General features: G+C 40.3%; 1 protein-coding gene across 7 annotated transcripts in view; it reads left to right on the top strand.

The window, feature by feature from the left end:
- ephb2b (eph receptor B2b) overlaps nucleotides 1-23,472 on the top strand; it is a 129,744-nt gene that overhangs the window by 1,619 nt on the left and 104,653 nt on the right. The window contains exon 2 of one of the 7 annotated variants that reach the window (XM_037101261.1): nucleotides 17,308-17,458. The exons of the other annotated variants lie outside the window; for them this stretch is intronic. The gene's annotated coding sequence lies outside the window, so the exon portion shown is untranslated. The remainder of the gene's footprint in view (nucleotides 1-17,307; nucleotides 17,459-23,472) is intronic. 7 annotated transcript variants of the gene reach the window in all.

Raw genomic sequence — 23,472 nt, 5'->3', positions numbered from 1 at the left:
CCGTAGCTTTTGAAATTACATTTCAGGTTTGAGACATTGTTCCAGGACAACCGTATTATTTTATGAGATTATACGTACAATCCAGTCTGAGCGCTTAAAACCACATTTTATAACTACAGGGAACAATGTACGGCATATGTTTCATACAATTCATAATTTGTAATTTTTATTTGAATTTATTAAACATTTATTTAGATGTATTTTCCTATTTTAGATAATTTCGCAGGAATTACGAAATCAATCCTAATCATTATTATTACCAAATTCATAATACTGCCGTGTTCTACGTAGTTTGAATAATATATCGAATATTAGTGTACACCAATTTAAGTAAAATTCAGTAAAACAGTACAGACTATGAATCTCATAATCGGCAACTATATATCCTGGATATACAAATAATGGAAATAATATTATGATATGTTGTTTTTAATTACTGGTATCATGCTTGAGTGCCATCATAATGGTTATTTATTTATTTTATCCTCGCTGCTCTGTCCAAGAGCAAAAAACAAAACAAACAAAAAAAAAAAAATCACAGGATGTGAAAATTGCCAAAAATAACAACAGATTCACACTACACAGTGCTCCACTTTCCCTCGTTTGCTCTTTTTCTCTAAAAAGCAATCACAGCTATGATAACTGTTTGTCCACATATATAAATCTACAGCGAAGTGCATGTGCAAGCTGCGGACATACAGTTCCACAAATACCAGTCGGCCTGGTTCCTCAAATAGTTATTTATTTGTAATGAAGCACTTCTTGCTCAATCAAGACAGTGCCCTTGATGATTAGCGTTGCTCTAGGTATACCGCATGGATATGGCAGTATGTTTTGGGCCTGTGGCGTTCTACTTTTTGATTTGGAAACCAGCTAGTCCCGTCGCCAAACCCAACACAGCCCCCCTCCATTTTACCCTGTGAATCACCCTAGTCGACTGTCCAATGAAGTTGCGAGGGATGGCTTACGTATGAGAAATAAAGGGTTGAAAAAGAGGTCACTGCAGCTCTAATCTGAAAAAGAAAAAAAAATCCCGACATGCAATGGGAAAAACCCCTCTAGTGGATCGTTTTGACACGTTTAGTGCCGGGACACTACACGTCATTCATTGTGTTTTTTGTTAAATAGGAAGTGACATCCATATAGCTATATATTTTTTTTTTACAGACGAATGTTAGTTGCGAAAATTGTACCATCCCGTTGTATTATTCATTTATCGTAGAAGCATTGTATAAACTGTAGGACAGGTTTTGGTAAAAAAATGCATTCACCTTATAAATTGAGTACAAATGAAATTGTTAGTCTCTAGTTGCTTGAAGTTTACCTGATTTCTTTAGAATAAACATATCAAAGGCCGACTTGTTATACAACTGATCAATGAATCAAGCTGGGGCCACACTGGAGAGGATTAGAGGATTAAACTGGGGCCAAACCAACCACCACTGAGGAAAATCCTTGCTGTGTCCCAAATATCCTTTTTGCGAATAGTGTCCACACCGCACATCATGTAATATCTGATATACAGTAAATTGGCCTTGAAACGCTAATTTGAATTTTCCTCAGCATCCTACCTCTCTTAAGACTCCTACACTGTGTTCTGTCTCTTCAGTTATATCGCCATTTTGGACAACTATAAATGGCGTTCATTGATCAACGGCATTCGTCCATTTTTCAAAGGCATTTAATTTACCCTGTGGAATGCAAAACAACTCTAAATTGCTGATTAGTGTTAATGTAAGCTGCCACTGATGCCACATCTTATTGGTTTAGTTAACAGGAACAGACAGGCTCTTTTTGAAAATTAATGGAGGTAGTACTGCCAAGGAAATTAGCTTAGCTATGTCAAACATGTCTATGAAAACACACTGTGGATTTATCCCTTCATTAGCTTGCCCATTCATTGTCATCAGTACTCAGTTGACAGCCACACTAACAATGGCGCTCATCTAATTCTCTTGAGTGGAAATTCTCAGATTCATCCCCGGCCATAAAATTATAGTAGCCTGTATTGTGCGGAGGAGACGAAATTTACTAGACGGATCATTTGGCCTTTCCGATTTCTCCCCCGCCTTCTGTTGTGGTATTACAGTTTTTACTGTGCAAACACAGCAAACGTTTTCTGGGAGGATTGGTTATGCCATGATGCAATTACAACCTCCTCCAGGCTTCTATGCAAGTTGCTGTTGGGGTCAGCAGGACGATAGATCGCTTTGATGGAACATTTTCTTCACATTTTCTTTGAGGGAAACATAATGTGACAGAAACCACAGCAGAGGATGGCGATGTAGGGTAGAATGAGATCACAGCATGCAGTCTTTAAAAAATGTCTTGCAGATTTGATTGCATTTCAATGTACCCTGCAGTCCCTCAGCACTGAAGCACTGGGGCCCACTCAGTTGAAAGTTGGCAAACACTGGACACGTCGATGTCTTGAATTTTCCCATTTTTTTTGTTTTGATTTAATTTAGTTTGATTACATATTGGTGTTATTATGCGTAACCCTTTCAGTGCCATTTTCCTACACAATATAAGCCAGTCAAGACAGTTCAAGGCACAGTATGATTGTTAATGTTTTGAAAATCCTGCCAAGTTTGGTAAAGATGCTTTCATATGTAAATTCAGCCTCTGTTTTTGACCGGAATTGTTTTGTAAGGAATAGACGTGTGAGTGTAACATGGAAGCATTATGTTTTGTGGAAGAGTAACAAAAGACAGACGGAGGCGGGCTCCAAAATGGGATTAGATAAAGGTAAAATGAGCGACCGTATACAATCCGGTGTTTTCTCAGTCCACCCAATGAGCAGATGCAGGGAGCTGGCCTGCACGCCAACCGCCACAGTAGGCTTTCACAAAGAATCTGTCTCTATTCAAGCCTTAATCCATGCTGCCGAGGGCCCAGGCATTGTCACTTTGCATGCAAAATTTCAATTAGTGCTGGTACCAGTTGTTTCACTTGAAGGGGGGTGTCACATTTCAGAGACATCTATGGCTACCTTTAGGGTGAGATTAAGGCAGAAGTGTCACTGCTTTGCTTAAAAATATTTTGCATTGCATAAGGTTACTGCTAGTGAGCTGCCTCGCTTTGTTATGCTAACTGTACTCAGACAGAGGCCTCGGTTGAATTTCCAGAAGTTGGAGTATACGTATACAGAGAGTAGACTCTCCAAAGTTTGACTTGTTGAAACCTTGACACACGAGAAATTAGTGTCGTAGGATTCTTTCCCAACAAAAATAGTTTGCGTATGTTGCTCCTGGCTCCAGCTTGTTTATCCACTTTTACTAAAGATTCACTCCAAGACATGATAGAGTGTTTGACACTGTTTCCATGCTCTCAGCTGTTTGACTCTGACTGCCGCGGTTCACTCTCGGGAGCCAACTCTTCATTCTCTCCTGCCTTAAACTGTTGAGTCAAGTTTGCTTATGTTCACTTCCGTGAGTGCACTTCAGAGTTAACAGTGGAAGCGTTTAAGGATCAGTTTACCACAGTTCTGAATTTAACTACCACACTGGGAAGTACTATTATACATTTGAAAAACACATTATAACCTACTGAATGACGACTTCAGAAGCCAAGCCAAACGCAGCTGTATCACACTGCAAAACCTCCATAGACTGGTGGCTTAACACATAATATAGGGCTTATATATATAAGCGCGTGCTATTCTTTTTGTTTTCAAATGCCCTGTATCACTATGTTTCATATACTGTACATCCACTGCGTTAAGAGTGACTTTTGCCTACTTTTGGTGAACAGGTGTTTAATCTCCTGTCTCTTTGGTTCCTAATCAGGCCTGTTTAGCTTACAGGCAAGCGGCTCTGATATGGCTGCCTGTTACTTGATGCTATCAGAAAATGAAAATATTTTCAGAGTCAACAGGTGTTTCGAGTCTTTCAATATGGAACATAACCCCCCCCAGTGCATGCCCGAAACAGTGAGTTCATTTTGAAGTAAAATTAACGTGCTTTTGACTTAAAAGGACACACTGTCGTAATGCAATTTTTTTCTTTTGCTTTGAGGCATTCACATTTCTGTGTGTTATAACATATTAAAATAACAAAATACTCAAAAATTCTCTAGAACTCATGTGACTCTTCCATTGTGTGATATGTTGTACTTGTGTACAGCACAACTGTTTATAAATGTTTTATTTAGAAATAATTATATTATTTTTAAAGTTATTATAAAAGAGTGTTCTTGTGTAGCTTATATAATATATAATAAGACTTAAAACTCTGAGAAGAAAATGTTAGTTGATCAAAAAAACAACAAAAAACAATTATGTAACATAATCTCCATGTAAAATTTCCTATGTCCCAATAGCCATGTTGCCAATATTGTTCATATCAGTTGAATTATTAAAGAGTTTACAGAATTGAGAGCTATAATGTAAACCAGAGCAGATATTGCCTTGGGTTCAAAACAGTGAGGAAATCTTCCACGAGTGCCTACAAGTCACATTTGGAAGGAAGTCTGACAGGATATCTTAATCTATAATCTCATCAAATCTTAAACACACTCACTTTCACTTAATATCAGGTTTGGTAATATCAGACAACAACATGTGTGGGTTAAATGATAGTGTCTTATCTAGCTTTCTTTCTTAAAGTCTCTAAAAGGTGGCATTTACTTTTTCAGTTAATTGCCAGCCACAGAAAAAATACAGAAGTTGACTTTCAGATACTTTCCCTGACTGTCTAAAGTTTATGTTTATCTTGATACTAATCCACACAGTGAACGTGTATTTGTTTTTTCCTTAAGAATCAAAGCAAATATAGATTTTATGTTTGCTAAATCACTGCTCAGTAAATGTTTAACAAGTAATGTGGAGACTGTTTCATCCACAACCCAATCTATGTTCAGAAAGTAGTATATCAGTTTCTACTTCACAGGGTTTTTATATACTGGAGGAACTGTGTGTTATGAATGGTGAAAAGATGTATTATGGAGAGCTGTATTATTTTGTGAGGATCAGGCGAATTAAAGGTCTTGAGATTTGTTTGTCTTGCAGTGCTTTAAGGATAGGTGTGCCGTTGGATGGGAGGGTTATAATTGTTTCAGTATGCAGCTGGGAAAACAGCGTGGTCAAAAAGTGAAAGAGTATGACTAAAGCTATTATAACGGCGTCATACTGCATAATAAGCACTCCTAATCCTAAATGGACAAAGATTAAGATCAAACATTGCAGAGTCGGTTGTTTCTTTTCTTTTCCACATCATTACAGAAAGCATCTCTTCATAACTAAATCAGGTTTGCCTAAGCTCTGTGGAAAAAAGTTCACATTAAAGTGTTTTCTTGCCGATTGGTAAAGAGTAGATGGGATGAATACTGTAGGTACTATGCAGGACTCTTGCGTTACCTCCATGTAACCTCTCGCTGATACACAAGAATCTAGATCAAGGATGTTCTGATATCCTGCTATCTTAATTAGCGCGACGTTAATTGGCAATGCGCAGCCTCTTGGTAAGTCATATTTATTAGGAAGAGCCTGATTCATCCTAACCCGTTGGGAGTAGAAATCATTAAGGGACAACGAAATGTATTTCCAGACATTATTCATAACAGGAAACGTGTAAGCACTCACAATCAAAATGGCCCCGCAACACTAGGCCTAATTTGCAGTCTGAATTCTTTGTGCAGTCTCGTTAATTTGACAGGACTTTCACCCATTATGTGGAATCAGTTTGTTTTATGTCTTTGTCACTGAACAGTTCCTCTTTTTATTCAGGCAATTAAATTGTTGTCCATAAGTCTGAAAACTATAACCGAGTAAGCCTGAAAGCGGAGGTGAACTGATCAACGTGACCCGTGTTCCTGTCACATCCCTCATGTGAACGTTGAGTCATGCAAATTAACAATATGGCGCTTATAATATTCGACCCGACAAAGCCAGCTACTGAGCGGAGAAAGATCGACAGAAGGAGGAGGAGGAGGGAGAGTGTACCCTGAGAGAGGTCAGACCTCGTTTCAGAGACCCCCGTCCACACACACCCCAGGTACTGTGACACTGCCTTTATGAGCGCGCCCGCAGAACACAAACCCACCGGATTAGTGTCTGGCTCTCAATGTCCCCGGGAGCAGAGCCCATCGGCCGAGACAAAGCGAGGCTGATTGCGTCGTCATCTGCATCACAAAGGGAAGCCTTTTTCTACCTGAACCACTGCCTGTGCGCCGCGCTGCACATCACATCTATCAGCGACTCTGGACCCACGTGACATCTGCCTTTTGTTTTTTTGTCCATCTCTGTCTCCCCCTCTCCCATTCTTTCTCTCCGGCCCACACCGTCTGTCCACCATGGCCCATATCAACAGCAGGAGCCCCTCCCCCTCCCTCTTCGGTGGAAACTAGCTTCTAAGTCTGCACCAGCGCTGACCGTTTTCTGTTTTTCGCCGGTAGTTATGTGCTCAGCTCGGTGTGCATCATCTTCCCTCACTACAAAGAGCCACTAACACATTTGTTGTCTTTCCTCTTTTCCCCTCTGGCTCTGGCTCTGGCTGGCTAGCTGTATCTCAGCTCAACCAACGTGCAGACACATCAGACAAAAAGCCCGGTCTCCCGCTGTCAGACCCTAACACGTCTATCCGTCTCACTCGGACAGAGAGAACTCCCCAGCTGAGGTGCTGCTAGTAAGCAGACGTGTTTTATCTGATTAGTGTACTGGGCAGGCAGGCTCTGCTGTTCTGTGACCGATGACTGTTGTCGAGTGTTGTTGACACAGGCAGGTCCAGCAGCCGCAACAGAGATAGATCAGGCTTCCCTTTTCGGATCATCTTCTAATGCTTATGTAAATAGGAGTTTACTGTAAGCCTTATGTTGACTTTTATATGCTTTACAGTACTTCGTTATCATCAAAGACTTCAGAAAGTCCCTACCTTTCTTTCATATTTCATGACCCGAATGTAAACCCTTTAACCACTATGATAAAATTTTAATTTTAGGGAGAAACAAAGATGTCAGATAGATCTCAGGCATGATAACCGAAGCTGAGAGGTACACGTTTTTATTTTCCATTTACAGCGCTTTATGAATAGAGTCAATAGATTAAACAGGGTATGACATTTAAAAAGCGGAGGGAGTGATGGAAAGGGAGAGAGTGACTTTTTGTGTCCTAAAGTGTGATAGTTGGTTTCTATTCACAAGTAATTGCATTAGCTTAGAGAATTGGGAATTAACACAAGGCAATTAACTGATTTGGCCTTTGGCTGTGACTTGTCTGGTTTTAGAGAGCTGGAGCTCATCCTGTGTTTTATAGATTAAATTTAGAAAGTCTGATGCAGACCTTGTAAATCATTCAATGGGAGAGCCTAAAAACTTGATGTACTCCACTGAAATAAGTGAATGGGTGGGTACAAAGCAAGAAAACAACCATTGCAATGAGATTTCAACCATGGTTAATTCTGATGAAACTGTATTAAGTCTATTAAAGAAATGGAGATTTAAGAAGTGAGGAATCTTGGTGGCAAGGGTCACTGTAGCAGCAGGGTAAACACACTTCTTAGTGCTTAATCGCCTGTAGTCCAATTACCATGGACTGTGAGGCCACAATGACTAATTGTCAACAGCAAGGGTGCAATTTTAATTTCAGCTTTGGGGGAGAGACCTATTGGGAACTGCTTAAGACACTACAATTATCTCTTTCACCATAGAGAGTGGTATGTTCTTAATGGGATTTTATCCATGTGTGTTTTATCCACACTGTGTCTTCGCAACACTTAACGTTACACCCTGACCAAGGGACATATTAGCTGATCAGTTACATTTTTATAACCTTTTTTTTTTGACTGATGATTCATTTAAGTGGTGGCCATGAACAAGCGGGCACATTCTGTTTTTTTCTCTTTTAAATATATAAAGCACTAATTTCAATTCAAGAAGCTTAATTGAAATATAGACAAGTTAAATCACTCTATTATAATGCAGTCTTTGAAGTCAGGAAAAGACAACACTTACATCATATAAAATAATGATATCCAAAATTGAACAAGTCATATAGTTTCATATCACCTTAATAATATAGTATCAATATAATGGGTTTTATTTTGTATTTTTCACTGATAAGTTGTTGCACATTTATTTTCTATTATAAATGATAAAATGCTACTTGAAAAAAGACAGCAGTAGCTACATCTCAAGTGTATACAGAAACCTTGCAAGTGTGTAGAATAAGTTTTCCACAACCATTGCAAATGTTGCATTGTGCAAATGTTCTCACAAAAGCCTTGTTATGAAATAAGGGCTTTTTATTTGACACAGATACAGGAACTGTTGAGTTTGTATTATTGGGGTAATGTAGTAACTTTAACGGGGCTAATGGGAGTGCATCAAATCAAGCCTTTGTACTAAAATATTTTAGCATATAACATCATGTTAGAGAGTTCACCTGCACCAAGCTGTTACTCATGAGATTTGTAGTATAACCTCAGCGTGTGCACAACTCTCAGCTAGGGAGGCAACACACTGTGGCCCGGACCTAATTGGCTTTTTCGTGGCATACCGTGAGCCTTCTCCCACCTACACATGACTGATGCCGATTTGGTGGGGTCGCATAAATCAATCTGCTTTAAGCTTGTAGACAGGACTGCACTGGCAAAACTGGAAACCTACCCAACCCTTAGTGGTGAGATGGTGACACCTGCTTGACTTAATTAAAGATGACAAATCATGCACGTATGTGAAATTATTCAAGGGACTATGACTTAGACCCTAAAGTGGCCAACAGGGATCAGCAGAGCTATAGCCATGGTAACTACCTTACTGTGGTTTAACTGTGAGGATTTAATTCATTAAAAACAGACATACTTTGGATTGATGAAAGGCAGGGCTTTTTATTATTTGTCTAGCCTCATACCACTCTCAGCCACAATGAGTCTACCTCGTCTTACAGCTCCAAAATCAATAGCCAAGACTCAGCAAAGATTATACCCTCATGATTGTGTTTATGGAGCCCCATCAATTGACACTTCATTGTAGCCATTTCATATTCAGCAAAGCCGATGATAAATGCACCATTTGGGCAGAGAAAGCTTACCTGAATTTACATAATCACTTGTCTGAAAGTGGATCTAGTGTGTGGAGCAATCAGCCGCATCTGCCACACTCACACTTGTAAGAGCTCCTGTTAATGCAATAACATCTTGTCCCCCTCTTGTTCCAACTAACAGTTCATTGTTATTTTATTCTAATTTCAAACCTGTTAAAGATTTCCAGCAGGAAACACTATCTCTAAAACACATGCCCACAATTTTAGTCTTGCCAAAGAAAGACCGATACACGTCCTCTGGGGTCAATAAAGCAAAGTCTGGAATCACAATACAGCCATGAGGTAACGTGGCTTACAAAACGGGAGCCAGGTATATAAGGAGATGGTGAAATGATGACTGTTTTCCGTGCCGTCCCCTGGCAGGGCCTTTCGGGAAAAATCACAATGGATCATTTGGGAGGGCAGCTGGAAAATCCATAGAGAATCTCGAGAGACCTGCTGTGCCTGTGAAATCAATACAGAGATGCAGCTGAGACCATTAAATGAAATGAATGTTACATGATAGGGTTAAACATGTAGAATATTATTATTCATACAGTCCAAATAGGTTTTTCATCTGCAGATAATACAAGCAGGCACGGACGTCAATAAAGGCACCACAGATTGTCTTATATTTCAAGCACCTACTAAACATTCAAGCACTCCATCATGTCTTTGACCTATTGTTAGCCTTAAAAAAGAGGGCACCTCTGAAATGAAAATAAATTGAAGCTGAACTATATTTGTTCTGTGTTTCATTGTAGTTTATGACCAAATAAGAAGAGCTGTTGCAGCAGATAAAACTTGGCAGCACTAAGCCTGTGTGCCCTCTCAGATAAAACCAGGCCAACAGCCATTACTTGGAAATTGGTGGAATTCCTCCCAACGCCATCAGATCCTCAATAATTTGGATAGATGGCTTGTAGAAGAAGAAAAGAAAAAAGAAAAGGAACACAGGCATCTATATAAAGATACCCAAAATATCTCTAAAGCTTTAGGCAAAAATATTAATTTTAAATTATTTTTTTACTTTCGACCAATAATCCAAAACCCAGAGGTATTACATTTACAATATTGTAAGACAGAGCAAATCAGCAAATCCTTTCAATTTGAAAAGAAAAAAACAGGTTAGGTATTTTTGCGAGACTAAACTACCCGCTGTTCTTTAAACCTACTATTCTCTGAAGGGAGCTCCCTCTAGTCAAACCGGCTTCAAATCAGATATGTTGGGAAGATAAGTATGGAACAGGAAGATAACTTTGTGCAGCCCCGGTGAAAACAATGCAGCAAATATGAGTGCTAGTTGCTACTGAAGCGTTGAAATGATGGCAAACAGTAAACTGGATGATGTAGGCCCATGAAACTGTGTTTTAATTGTGGTGTTTGGGGAGCCTAATAGTTACTGACTCATTTGTTCTGTTGCTTGACTTGCTCATTAATTGAATAAAATGTTATGACTGTATATATTTCCATGTATAATTTATGGGACTAATGTTGAATAATCTGTGTCCCCCTCTAACTATAGCACACTCATACTGCTTACACCAATGTATTTTGGAACGGTTTCTGTCTCTCAGTTTATCTTTATGGAAATCTCTTTCTGTTTTGCCACAGTCTTGTCAGCTGATACAACTCAAAAGCTCTTTGACAAAGCAAAACCTGCAAGCCATTAAATTTGGAGAAAAAACGCAGTCGTAAATTAAAGTATATTCCAAACATGTGGCATTTTATGGTTGCTTTTAAGTGCGTTAAGTAACATAAGGGAGCAAATACATTTGTGGCATGGGTGGCCTCAGCAGGGAAGGAACCCCAAAAGTGGCTACAGTTACTTCCATGCTGTGCAGACTACAGCACCGCCCCAGCCTGATTACACCTCTTATGAGCGCTTTTCAATCTGCTTTCCTTTAGAATTGGTTTGACACTTTGTAGTGGTCAGGCAGGCACACTACACGCATGTAGCGCCTGTATGAGCTGATGGAGTGGCTGTCAAGAAGCCTGCCTGTTGGAGTGATTGAAAAGGCATGTTTGGGATTAGCCGCCTGTCCTGGTCTGTGTGACGCTGTGGCCGTGTTGTGTGTCTGGGGGTCTGGTCGCTGCTCTCTGGGCCTGCCGTGGTGCTGCTGGGTGAGGGGAAAGGTAGTGTGACCTTGGTTCTCACACTCGACTCAGACTCACAGCCTTACAAACCAGCAAATACACGCAGAAACAGGTTTCGCTAAATGAGCTGCACATGCTAGCAAGCACTACTCCAACACATGGAGAAAGATCATTAAAATCTTTGCCTCAGATATCCCTTGGGCACTCAGCATCAACATTTTTAAGACAAAGAGAAAGACGATTGTTTTGACTTGCCTTCATTTCGGCTCAGCGAGCAAAATGGAAAGGATTTGGGTCATTTTTACTTTGTGATTTTACTTTTCTTTTCACCATGAGAACTAGTAAAACAGCACATCATGCAAAAATAATTTTCCTTTGATGTTGGAGCCTACAGTTAAATGTACTATTTTGTAAGAAATAGACATTGAGACCCATAACAGTGTTTAGTGGTTTCCCTCCTCACAGACAGAATTTTGGCATGAACACAAGCTAATCTCTATTACACAAATACTAGCATGCTCATTCTCTGTCTCTCCTGTTCTCACTGTGTGTGTCTCTCACACACACTCACACGCACAAATGAACACTTCTGTCTACACTATTTCAAACTCAGCACCTGCAGGGTTGGGCTGTCAGGCTTTTTCTGGAGTTATGGCATTAACATGGAAACCAGAGGGCTGAAGCTGGATTAGTTGCGAGGAGGTGTGAACATAAGGCCAGGGCAAAGATGGCCTTTCAGCCGATATTTTGTCGTCATACTTTCACCCTTGTATGTCTTTTAATAATACTAACAGACAGACATGCTCACACATAAGGAAAAAATATTTTCTTTTTCTATGGCTGCGTTTTTTTTTTGTTTTTTTTTTGCTGTTCTTGATTTCGATTCTTTGCAAAATTCACATACACACTCATCTGATTCTTGCATGTTATAGCCTGAGGCAAGCTTCATGAGGAGCCTTAAGTTTTCCTTTTGTTGAATAAAGATAACAACTGGCAGCTTCATAACTGTCTTGCTGGTTTAAATTGCTGTTAGTGAGCTCAGAACTCCACAGAAACTAGGCCGTTATAGTTTGCCAAAGCGCAGAACGGATCTGCTTTGACTCTCAAAGATTAGAACTGTAAGCAGCAAACATTTTACATTTTTCCTTTTTTTTCAGGCTTTGAAGCTGCAATCTATAACTTTCAGCACTGTCAAACCACAGCAGAGTGACTGATCATCTAGTGGCACATCTGCGAAGTTGAAAATGTCAATGACAGACCATGCAATATGAACGCAAAAACAGTATTTACTGAAGTGATGAATGAGATGACATTGGAGTTGTCGACAAGACAGGTGCAACCTGAAAAGCCCAATAAACAGCTTTTAAAATGGTATGAAGAGCTTCTCCAAACCTTTGTAAATGTGCTGTTTTTAATGATTCACTGCACTCCAAACACTATACAGGTGGATATAATGACTTGTTACATGTATTTCAGCTTTAAAAGAGTGACAGTGAGTAAGCAGTGAGGACATTTGGGTGCTGATAACAGTGAATGCCTTCAAATGTTTTGACTGTGGAATGGCCTTCTAACCATAGGATATGTATGTTAACTTGACAGATGCAAGCAGACACAACTAGACCATGTGTTTTGGAACGGCTTCTATTTTCAATTTATCTGTATGGAAATCTCTCTCTGTTTCGCAACTCACTATTGTGGGTTTATACAATGTAATAGCTATTTGACAGAGTAGAACTAGCTATACAAACACAAAAAATAAGTAAATTAAAGTATATACCAAACATGTGCCATTTTGCGGGTGCTTTTATCCAGAGTTTCGTACAGCAATGTAAAGGATGCATTCGTGGCATTTGTGTCCTCCACGAGTCTCATGCATTCAACTGCCCGCTGCTTTTGAGGAAGTAGTTCAGTGATTATACTTAAACAAATGGTCGTTTAAGCATGACAGGAATCAGATCATATATTTCAAAGAGGGAAAAAAGGAAACTGTAGCTCTCAAGGTTTTTACTTGTCAGTGGTTGGATGGCGGCGGGACTACCAATTCACAGCACCTCATCCTTCAGCTGACAAAAGCAGCGTTTAAAACTCTCACTCGTTTTCGCTTATACTCACATTAGGTAGCTGGAGGGAACCTCTCAACAGCTCACACATGCCCCATTTCAAAACACCATATTTTCTGCCATCTTTGCTTCTTTAGTCCCGCTCCGTGCCTCTTTGTGCAGCGTCACCCACTTTTAATTCTCTGACCCTCCACCACAGGTCACCCCCATGCTAATGTTAAACATTAACAATCTGAGAGCCCCAGTAGCACGGCTTTGTACAAATACATTACCTGTCACTCTGTCTCTAGATTAGGCCTTCACTGGTGCCAGATGATTTAAGGGACTTTTGCTACGTTGTCAGGAGAGACATGATAGTGCCTGTGGCCATAAAGAAACATATGTGCTGTTTTTTTTCCTAAGGCGTCAGACAGGCTGCACCAGATGTGTGCGGTGAATGGTGTTGGGTTTTTTTTCTCACTTGAGCGTGTGTCAGACACCGTGTACAGCTGCGTGGAGGAAGAGTTAAGTCCGTTTCACAGGCAGTGAGGAGGAGGTGAGAATCAGCAGGTCTAATTGAGGCAGTTAATGGGCTGTCTGAAACCATCACTCTACCCGACGTAGCACGTGGAGAAGCTCTTCATCACTGAGCTGACTCTGATAAAACGACTCTTACACAAAGACTAGCTACTGGCCAAGATAGGGGATGGTAAAAAATGTAAACATCTCTTGATTCATAATGTCATAGCCTGTCAGCCTGTTTTCCTCCTCTGCTCAAAACAGCTTTTCAGGCACCATGTTTCCAAGCCAAAATGTCCAATTAACTTAAAAAAACATACATTTTCCTCTTAAAAAAATCAGCTGTGATATGATATAATTAGCTTCCAGTGAAGTCTTGTTTATAGTTTTTGTAATCTAGTGGCATTATCCTGTCAAAAGAAAATAACGTTTCTTTTTATTGTGTTGTGTTTTTAAGTGGAATTCCCAAAACGAGTAAAACTGAATTGGAAACTGGGTTGAAAAAGCAATTATCTCTGTCACATTGGGACATATTTTCATGTGTTTTCACTAAAAGTGCTAAATACGTAGATGAATGACTTGAATTTTTTTTTTTTTGCTGTTTTCCCAGCCTTATTCAGCCTCAGCCCTGTCTCAACCACATCCCTCCCTTCAGAGTCCAAGCCCCATTCCTCTCCGCCTGGCTTTAGTCCCGACTTAGTCCCGACCTTCTTCCCCTGCTCTACCTCTGTTCCTCCCACTGCAGCCACAGTCCAGATCCTTCCCCAACTATCAGTTCCGAATGAAAACATGCTTGATGGAAAGGCTTGCACACTCTTAACAATTCAGTTTGAGCTGTTTTACCAATGGCGGTTGAGCAGCACCCGCTGGAGCTGTTGGGCATCCATGTCTTGCTCAAGGGCATGTCAACATACAAAAGGAGAGAAAGTGCCCCTTGTGCATCTATCCCAACCAGTTTCTCTAGCAGTGTGGCTACCTTTCTGACTTGTTTGAGCGTAGGAGTGTGAGTGTAGCCGAGGTTAGAGAGCTGTAGAAATGGCTGTCTGGGTGGGTGGGGAGGTATTCAACATCATTGACACAGTGAATTACTCCTCTGGGATGTACTGAAGAGAAGGTGCAAGGTTATGTCAGAAGCAAAGTGTGGTTGGGTTTAGCGAACAGGCATCCATTATATCGAAGCTTTGCAGCTGCATCACATACTTCACAGCAACCGTGGCTGGCGCCGTCATGGAGGTCCAATAGGGAATTGGCTGTGTGCAAATCATGGCTAAATATAACAAGTGGACCTGAAAAAGAGACATGCATTCCTGTGGGATGGATTTAAGTCAGTAAAGTTGTGTTAGAAGACAGAATAATAAGGTTTATTTATATAAGACGGCCACAACAGTACAGCACAGTATAATGCAATCCAAAATCATCGATCCATTCACAACATAATACTAGTCAGTGTTTCTCATTAATGACCCAGACTGTGGCGGCCCACCACAGTCTCATTTTTTCCTCTGATAATGATCTGAAAATATTTTTCACTCTTAATGTTTTGTGCCTTTGCTTCATCACCTTTTGCTTCTAGTCTGCCCATAGTCTCACAAAATCCTGTGGGATCCTTCTTTACTTACACGGCCAAATATTTACCTCTGCTGACATGGGCAAGCTGTGTGATAAAAATCTGTCCTTCTGGAGCATTTAAAGGTATTATAAAATCATGAAATTCATAGGAATTCATAGCTTTAATTGCCGTCAAAGCACTTGCCTAAAATGTCACAAATCCTTTTACAGACGCCATGCACAGTCGGTGGTGTACACTCAAAGAATGTATATGGTATTAATCAAGATTTGCAATGAACCCTAGTCACCCAGTTGCAATTAAAACTCTTAACACTCAGGTCTAGACAGTGTTTTCACCTCGGCGTCCAGCTCTCTGACAGTGCCCCAGTGGATCTGAGCGCTCACTTAAAGATAACAGGCTTTTTCCTTTCATATTTCGCTCTATAATCAGTTTCAAATGAGAACCGGGCCTTTGGCAGACTTGTTATGGCGGTGGTTTGATTCAGCCAAAAAGCCTCTCGCGAAGTGGATGAATAGTCAGCGAGAGTTCATTTATACAATCTCAACAGCAAGAGCTACATGACAGTAAATGATCCCCATTTGAATTATCAGCTTTTTCTTTTTGTGCTTGTTTCAGTTTCACTAATTATCTTAAACTCTGAGAGCAACACAGCAAGTATTTGTCTTTGTGCGTGCAAAACTGGCTTTTTAGTTATCTCTTCTAGTGCTCAGAGCAAACAGTCAAACTCATTGTACTCCAGCCAAGATAATTTTGTGTCTTCTTTGACGTACTTTTCTGTTGTCAGCCAAGCTGCGATCGCGCAGGAGGAGCCGCAATAAAGGAAGCGACTTCTTGCCATTCATGGTATTCAGCATACAGCGCGGCTCGCATGTTGTGATCACCATTCAAAAAGAAAATAGCACCCCCACCATGCAGTTGTTTTCCATCTTCCATTCCCCTCTTTTTTCATCTCCTTTATGGTGATTGACTGACTGATTCGGTCGAAGTTCCTCTTGTCACCAGCATGCCATGTTTATTCCTCCCTCTGCGCTGCATTTTAATCAGTTTACAAAATCACAGGCCAATCAGAGGCAAGGCTGATTGTTCATTTTGCAGTGGGCAAGATGTTCCTTTTTAAAGCAGGAGGATAGATGATTTGTTTTTGTAAGGAACATCAGAAAAACTTGAAAAATCAATTAAAATGTTGTTTGAAAATGATTTAATCTTATCATTCCACATAATAAGATATTGTTCAATGTGATAAAAGATTGTTAAACCACTCAAAATTTTTCTGATCGTTGCTGTGCATTCGTTGCTATGTTTCCAAAACACATTAGAAAGACACTGTCAGTTAGATTATAGATTAAATGATTATTTAATTGGTGATCCTCTGTTGCTCAATTATGCCCTCCACTTACGTGTGGCTTTATGGTCCCTCAGCCAATGCCAAAAGGAGTTTACACGGCTGAGTAGGAGTCGGATGTGATTTCCGACGAAGACCATCTGCACAGAAGATTTTTCGCTCGTGCGAGCAGCATATGTCTCAGTATGCAGATAACGGGGCTGGTAAACACGCTCGTCCCCTGAGTGAATTAACCTGTGCTGACACGCTCCTTCTTGGACTATGTGACAGTGAGGGTTTAAACTGTAAAGCGCCCCCCGCCCCCCCGTCTTCCTTGAAACACACACCCTCACATACACACAGAGCAGATCTATCAGTTGAGCATGAGTCATTAGTTCCCTTTAGTTCCTTGGCCAGTGGACTCAAGCAGCTTGCCTATACTCGACTCAGGTCTGGGACTGCTGAGGGACTTACTGCAAACAATAATCATGTATTTTTGTTGGAGAGCAAGTTTCTGAATTGACTGCAACCAACTGCCTTTTCCTTGTCAGCGGCGGTATTTAATGTGCTGATTATTGAAGCCATGCTTGGCAGGATGGAGTCTGAGCAATCCATTACACAGACACATGATGAAGTTTGGTAAAAGAGGAAAATTGTACCTAATCTCCTCATTAAAAATGCAGAAATAAGCTTGTAATTTTCTGTCCTTATGTGTGTGCTTCCTTTGTTACCAAATGGTGGCCAGATTCAGGAGAGAGGCTCAGCTGGGCTAGGTCAGATTTGGACACTAGATGCAGATGTGGGCGTGCATTTCTTCTGGGCTTTTACGTGTAGGTTCATCATTCTTAGTCATGATCAGCACATCATCCCCTCCCTTTTACGGTTTGTCTGGAGAGGTAAGCAGATAATCTACATGTATTACACGGCTGAGCAAGTTCAAACATTCAGCACCTTCAATGGGAGCATTGTATTAGTGATACTCTGCATTTTTATTTGCCTTGGAGAAGTTGACTATGTGGCTTGCAGTATTATATATGCAAAAGTCATGTTTTAATTGCTCTACTTTGCACTGCTCCACAATAGATATATAGATAGAAAAATAGATAGATAGAGTGGGAGGGTTGGATGGAAACAAAAGGAGTGGATTAGCATTCAAAGGGTTGTAATATCCCTGGGCAATAGCACAGAAACCACAAGGGAAGATATAGCCCTATAATTTCTCCTCAGCATGTTCTAGCTTTTCCCTTTGTTCCTTTTTTAATACAGTAAGTGACATGTCTGCTCGGGTTAACAGAAGGAACTCTGCCCTTGTTTTCCAGTGCAGAGCTGCTTTCATGTCAACTTCGAACAGATTGGCGGGCGATGTGGCCAGCTATGCTTAATCACTGCCTCACATCATGCACTTTCTTGGAACAGATATGCACCCTCAGACACGTTTATGACTCCCTGAAAGAAAGCTAGAGATTACTGCAGATATGTGATCTGTACGCCACAGTAAGCATTGATGGGGCCGATATTTTTCCAAGTGAAAGCATAGATGGCAGCTATGTTGTGCTGATATCCGCGCTGTCACGGACGAGAGGGGACCCTCTGTAAAGGCTGTTCAAGAGATCTAATCGACAAGTCATCTAGCGAGCAAAACACTCAAATCAGCTGTCCAACTAAGAAAATGGTGAACAACCTAACTTGTTGTCTCACTAGCAAAATCTTCAGAAATATGAGCTCGCCTGTTTCCCAAAAAGTGACAGATCAGTTCAGGGATGAGGGAGTTGATAGGTTAAAGTTACTACAAGCGACTGATACATTCAAATGTGTATGTCATAAACTGTGTGGCATATTGACATTTCTACAATACACGCTATATTACATTCACATCACATGTTTATGACCTGATCTTAGTTTGAATGGACAGAGGGGAAAGGGGTGGTGTTGTAGACAAGAAGGCTGCCAAGCCAGTGACAAGACCCTGTTTCAAAATATGCAACAAAAAATGATATTTTTGATGAGAAGTTTGGACATCTCCTGCTGTGTTTCTAGTGACAAAACCATGTGGTTTTAACATTGAACTGAGATATATCCAGCAGCATCTGTGGCAACCAAAGCAGGGAATTTTTAAAAATCCAAGTGTTCTTTGTGCCTAAACCTAACCTGGACTAGAAGCACATCATTTTCATAACAAAAGATTAAGAGGTGAACCTAAAAGAAACATGAAGTTAGGGTTAACATAAAGACATGGAAAGGTTCGATCGCACAACTTATTCAGAATAGGTTGCGATTACTTGTTACTTTTGAAATGTTTTGAAGTATTGAAGACAGAAAAGCCACATTATACATGACATTATGCTAAAATTCAGCAAATATCTCTGTTGCTTTTCATGTGTAGTTTACAGCCAAAACATTTCTGATTATATACCTCTCCAAAACAAAGGTGCTAAATCATGCCTTTTCTTTCGCTCATACTCATTCAACTTGGTTTTCGCAACTGATAAATTCAAGGTCCTTGATTTTATTTTGTGTCTTTATTGCAAAATAAACACAGACACAAAATGAAGCCACTATGAAATTGAACCATGACCCCACTCAAGTCTGATTGTCAGACAAATGCTCAGACGAACCAAAAAAAAAATAAGTACGATGAAAAGAATTATCCTGCTGTTTCGCTTGCTCTTACATTTGTATCAAGTCAGCTTCAACTCAATGTACGTTTTTTAAAGTCGGAAAGGTAGCACATTGATAGAAGTGTGGATCAGTGCCAAGAGAACCTCAGGCTCGGTTCCTTTGAACACAGCGTTTGTCGATACAGTGGTGACTAGTAGTGTTTGTATTGTCTCCTTCTGTCTAACCCTCCCACAGGCAGTGGGACAGTGAAGTTCATACATCACATTTTCTGCTCTTTTGATTAAAAGTTGAAAGCTAGTAGAAAGTTAGTGATTATCTTCATTCAGACCTGTTGGGTTTGGAGCTCACATACCACAAATCATTGTACACTGAGGATTAGAAGATTTCAAGTGCATTTTTTGTCATTTTAATCTAGGCTTTCATGGTATCATCAGATCTTGGTGTCTTTCACCAAAAAGCCATCTTTCAGGTGAAAGCTGTGATGCAGCCCTGCTGCAATAAGCAGATGCTAAAAATAGCCTCAGTGGTCCAGCCAAGAAATACTGATTCCCTCCAGTGAAAGAACTGTGGTTGCAACATGCTCTGTCTCCTTCTTTGTTCTTCCTTTCCTCATTTGAAAAAGCTGAAACGGTAGCAGTTGTAGGGAGAAGGCTAAATGATGCCTTTTCTGACTGTAAAGATGGTGTTAGGATGAGGGTTCCTCTGATATGTGAAACAGGCAGTGATCTGACCAGTGACAGCAAAGGTCATGACATGTATGAGGCCATGTTTCTACGGTCAGTTACCATGAGATAGTTTGTGGCTCACTGAAAATATGCCTCGTCATGTTTCCAGAGGTTTCAAGAACCTCTGATCTTCTGTACTGTTCTACACATTTAGTCTAATATTGACTTCATCTAAAATGAACATTAGTAGAGTACCTTGCTGTTTCCGAATGATCTCTCCCCCTTTTACACGCTGCTTGATGTAATAGCCAGTATCCACAGAATGAAAGCATTTAACTCCAATCAATGGGATTTATGGCTCCTTTAAAAGGCAAAGGTGTCTTTTCTCTCTTGAAAGTGCTGTTTTGGCTGTCTTCCAGTCCAGATCCGACCAATAGCTATGTATGATGAATTGTTATTATCTTGGCTGCCTGCTTAGGATTCACACTTCCCTCCAAGTTTGAAAGGGCTGCAACATCCTCCTGCATTAAGCTGAAGTGAAGCGGATTTAAGCAAAGTTTTACCTGCCAACTATATGTCATGTCTTAGTCTGCAAGGATGAGACCAGACAAATATAAACCAAACAAATTCAGCCAGAGCTGTGGATTTATTGGACAGCTTATACACATCTCATCCTTATTTTCCCAAGCCAAGCCTCTGTTCCCAGCCTCCTTTACGCACGCCTCTTGAATTCTAGAAAAGTAATGTTCATGAAGCCATTAGACAGTGAGTTTTTCCCCTCCCTTTTTTACAGATTAGCTCACGCAAGCAGAATAAATTGGGAGCAAGTGTCAAGGAGTGAGTACTGTCTGGGTTAACAACAATTTTCTTCCTGGTCCTTCTCGTGTGTAGGAGAGAGGGAAGGAATGTACCTCAAGGTTAATGCCAAGAAAACTGAATTGTTTTATCAACCTCGGGGCTGCTTTTTTTTAGGTAGCTGCTGCTGTCTTTGACATTTTGGAGTTAATATCTGTCAATGAGTGATATACTATAACCATTCTGTCCTTAAAACCTTGGGTGGGCGGTAAACTTTCTTTGATACTGATTCAAAAATCCCAAACGTCTTGTATGTTAATAACATTATAGTTACTCCACTAAACTAAAGGATGGATGATGTGCCACAAACACAGCGCATACATTCAAATGGACATGTCACTGAAAAATGTTTTTAGACTGCCCGATCTCCTGTGAAGGCGAGCATTTCAATGCGTTTGAGATCTGGAAATCTATTGGACATGATTTATGCTGCTTTTCAGGACGTTTGACTCATTGTTCAAACACACAAAGGATTTAAAATGGGAATATGCTGTTTTTATTTGAATAAAAGCTTATTTAACAGTACTAATTGGAAACAAAAGTTGGAGTGGCAGTTCTCTGAAGTAATGTTAACAACACAATCCTAAGATGAATGGCTAATATGTGTCCCATAAACAAAAAACACACTTGTACAGTAAAATAGGCAGAAGGTAGAAGCTCACAGTATTGTTTTGGGGATATGATACTTAGTTTTTCCATACAAAAAATGTCTAAAAACAAATACCCCTTTTTTATATTTTGAGTTCAACACTGAGACAACCCCAAATATTTCCAACTAGCTGAAAACCCAGAGAAATTTCTTAACTTTTTTTCCAGGAATCGTTGTGTTGTAATTGGTTGCCTGTGGCTATGACTTCTTGCCAGATGACATGTCAGAGGGTGAGGAAGGATGTCGGTAAACATGAGTTAACGTAACTTTAATATGTCATCTTGTCGGATTTCTGCCTGAGCCACGTCAGATAGATTTTCATCGGCAGTGGTGTTTGCTTAACAATGAAGTCAACAACCCCTATGATCATATGCTACATAACATCAACAAATTACATACTTTGTTTTCATTGTTTTGTTTGAGAGACCAGTAAAAAGCCCAAAACATAATAAACATACTGTGCTTTCAAAATGATGATGGACTTTGAATCACATAGTGACTCTTATTGATGACAATCAAATTGGACGATTTCCCAAAGATTCCCTCTCCTACTGACGTACGCTGTTTTGGTGACTTTTAACCCCTCCCTCATCTGACTAGTCAGAGGGCTGATGGGGATGAAAGGTGGAAGGAAGTTAAGGCAGTTGGATAATCCCGAGAGCTGCAGGAGGTGGGAAGCTATAATCAGCTTCACATCAGTCTGAGGCTCAATACTGTGTCCTCTGCAACTGTGTTGTGTAGTTGTTAGATGGAAAATGCACATAGCTGGGATATGGGACTCTAGAATATGAGATTTCATTATCTGATAAGGGAAGATTGGACTTTCCCAGCAAATGCGTTTATTGTGCTCAAGAAGTAAATTGGGAAGGGAATGCTCACAACCTACACCAGGTTGAATGAACTTGAGTTTTGCAGTATGGTCAATCACATCGCACAATATTTTTCTTTATGAAGGCTGCTGCCACTCATAATGGTATTTTCTAATCTATTTTGAACTAGTTTTACAGTGTGCTATTTATATCTTCCATCATGACGACAGTATAAAAAAAATACGTTGATGTATCCATGCATGCAAGCGAAGATAGTGAGGGGAAAAGAGACGACAGTCTTTGAAGTGCCTCAAAAATTGGATCACTTTGCTACGACCCGTGGTATTTTCGTTAAACAGCTGTTTCAGACTTTTTTTATGCATGAATTACACTCACTTTAAGTACAGCCTGTGTCTTAGCATGGAATTATGAATAGGTCAACAGTGAAAAACCTTCCCTGTCTCCCTCTGTAATCTTCATTCAAACTGCTGCTGCTTTCCTACAGTAAGTGCGGGATGGAGTTCACTGAAGAATAAGTGAGCAATAATGAAATGCTGCATGCTGCTTTTGAAATGACAGGAAGTGATTCAATTGATGCCCAATTATGCTTGCGTTACATGCGATGGGTTTTGTTCAAGAGCCTTCAGTTTGTGCACTGTGAAGGGGATTTGCCCCACTGCTCAAGAATGTCCTATTGTTATTGATAGGAATGCTCATACTTGATTTATCACGGTGAATTTAGGAAAAAAAAAAAATATATATATATATATGGCCACCTGCTGTGATTGTGTTTTACATCAAATTGGATGAGTTTAAGACTGTATAAGAAAATAAGATAGTGCTTGATGATTCTTAGTCTGTGGTCAACGTGAGGATTGATTTCGAAAAGGGAGTGGGGTCCGAGTTGCTGTCTATAGACTGTGCTGGGGAGCTCATTTGCCTAATCTTGGGAACTAGAGTGGAAGCTGTGTATAATGAGGACTAAGGCTTGTCTGGGATGGCGATGTGGGGTTAGGGCTTTTTAGGGGGGAAGGCGAGGCTGAAAGACATGACGGTATTAATCGGACAAAGGAGCAATCGAGAAGTTTATGCAGAGGGAGAACGCCTGTGGAATGGTCAAGCATTTTAGCATTTTGACTGCCTTTGTGCCAGTGCAAATCAAAAGACAGGAAAAGAGTGCGAGAAGGGACAAAATGTAGGAATGCTTTCAAATTTTCTGAAGGCTCATCTTGAAAACTTTTGGCCAGCAGGGAAAGGCTGTGATGTTGCAGACCAGCCGATGCAAATTTTCCAAGAAGGATGAATCCTTTAGA

Source organism: Acanthopagrus latus, chromosome 6, assembly GCF_904848185.1.
Source record: "Acanthopagrus latus isolate v.2019 chromosome 6, fAcaLat1.1, whole genome shotgun sequence".
Taxonomy (NCBI): Eukaryota; Metazoa; Chordata; class Actinopteri; order Spariformes; family Sparidae; genus Acanthopagrus; species Acanthopagrus latus.
Note: the sequence above shows the minus strand (reverse complement) of the source record. Positions and strands in the feature narration are given on the sequence as shown.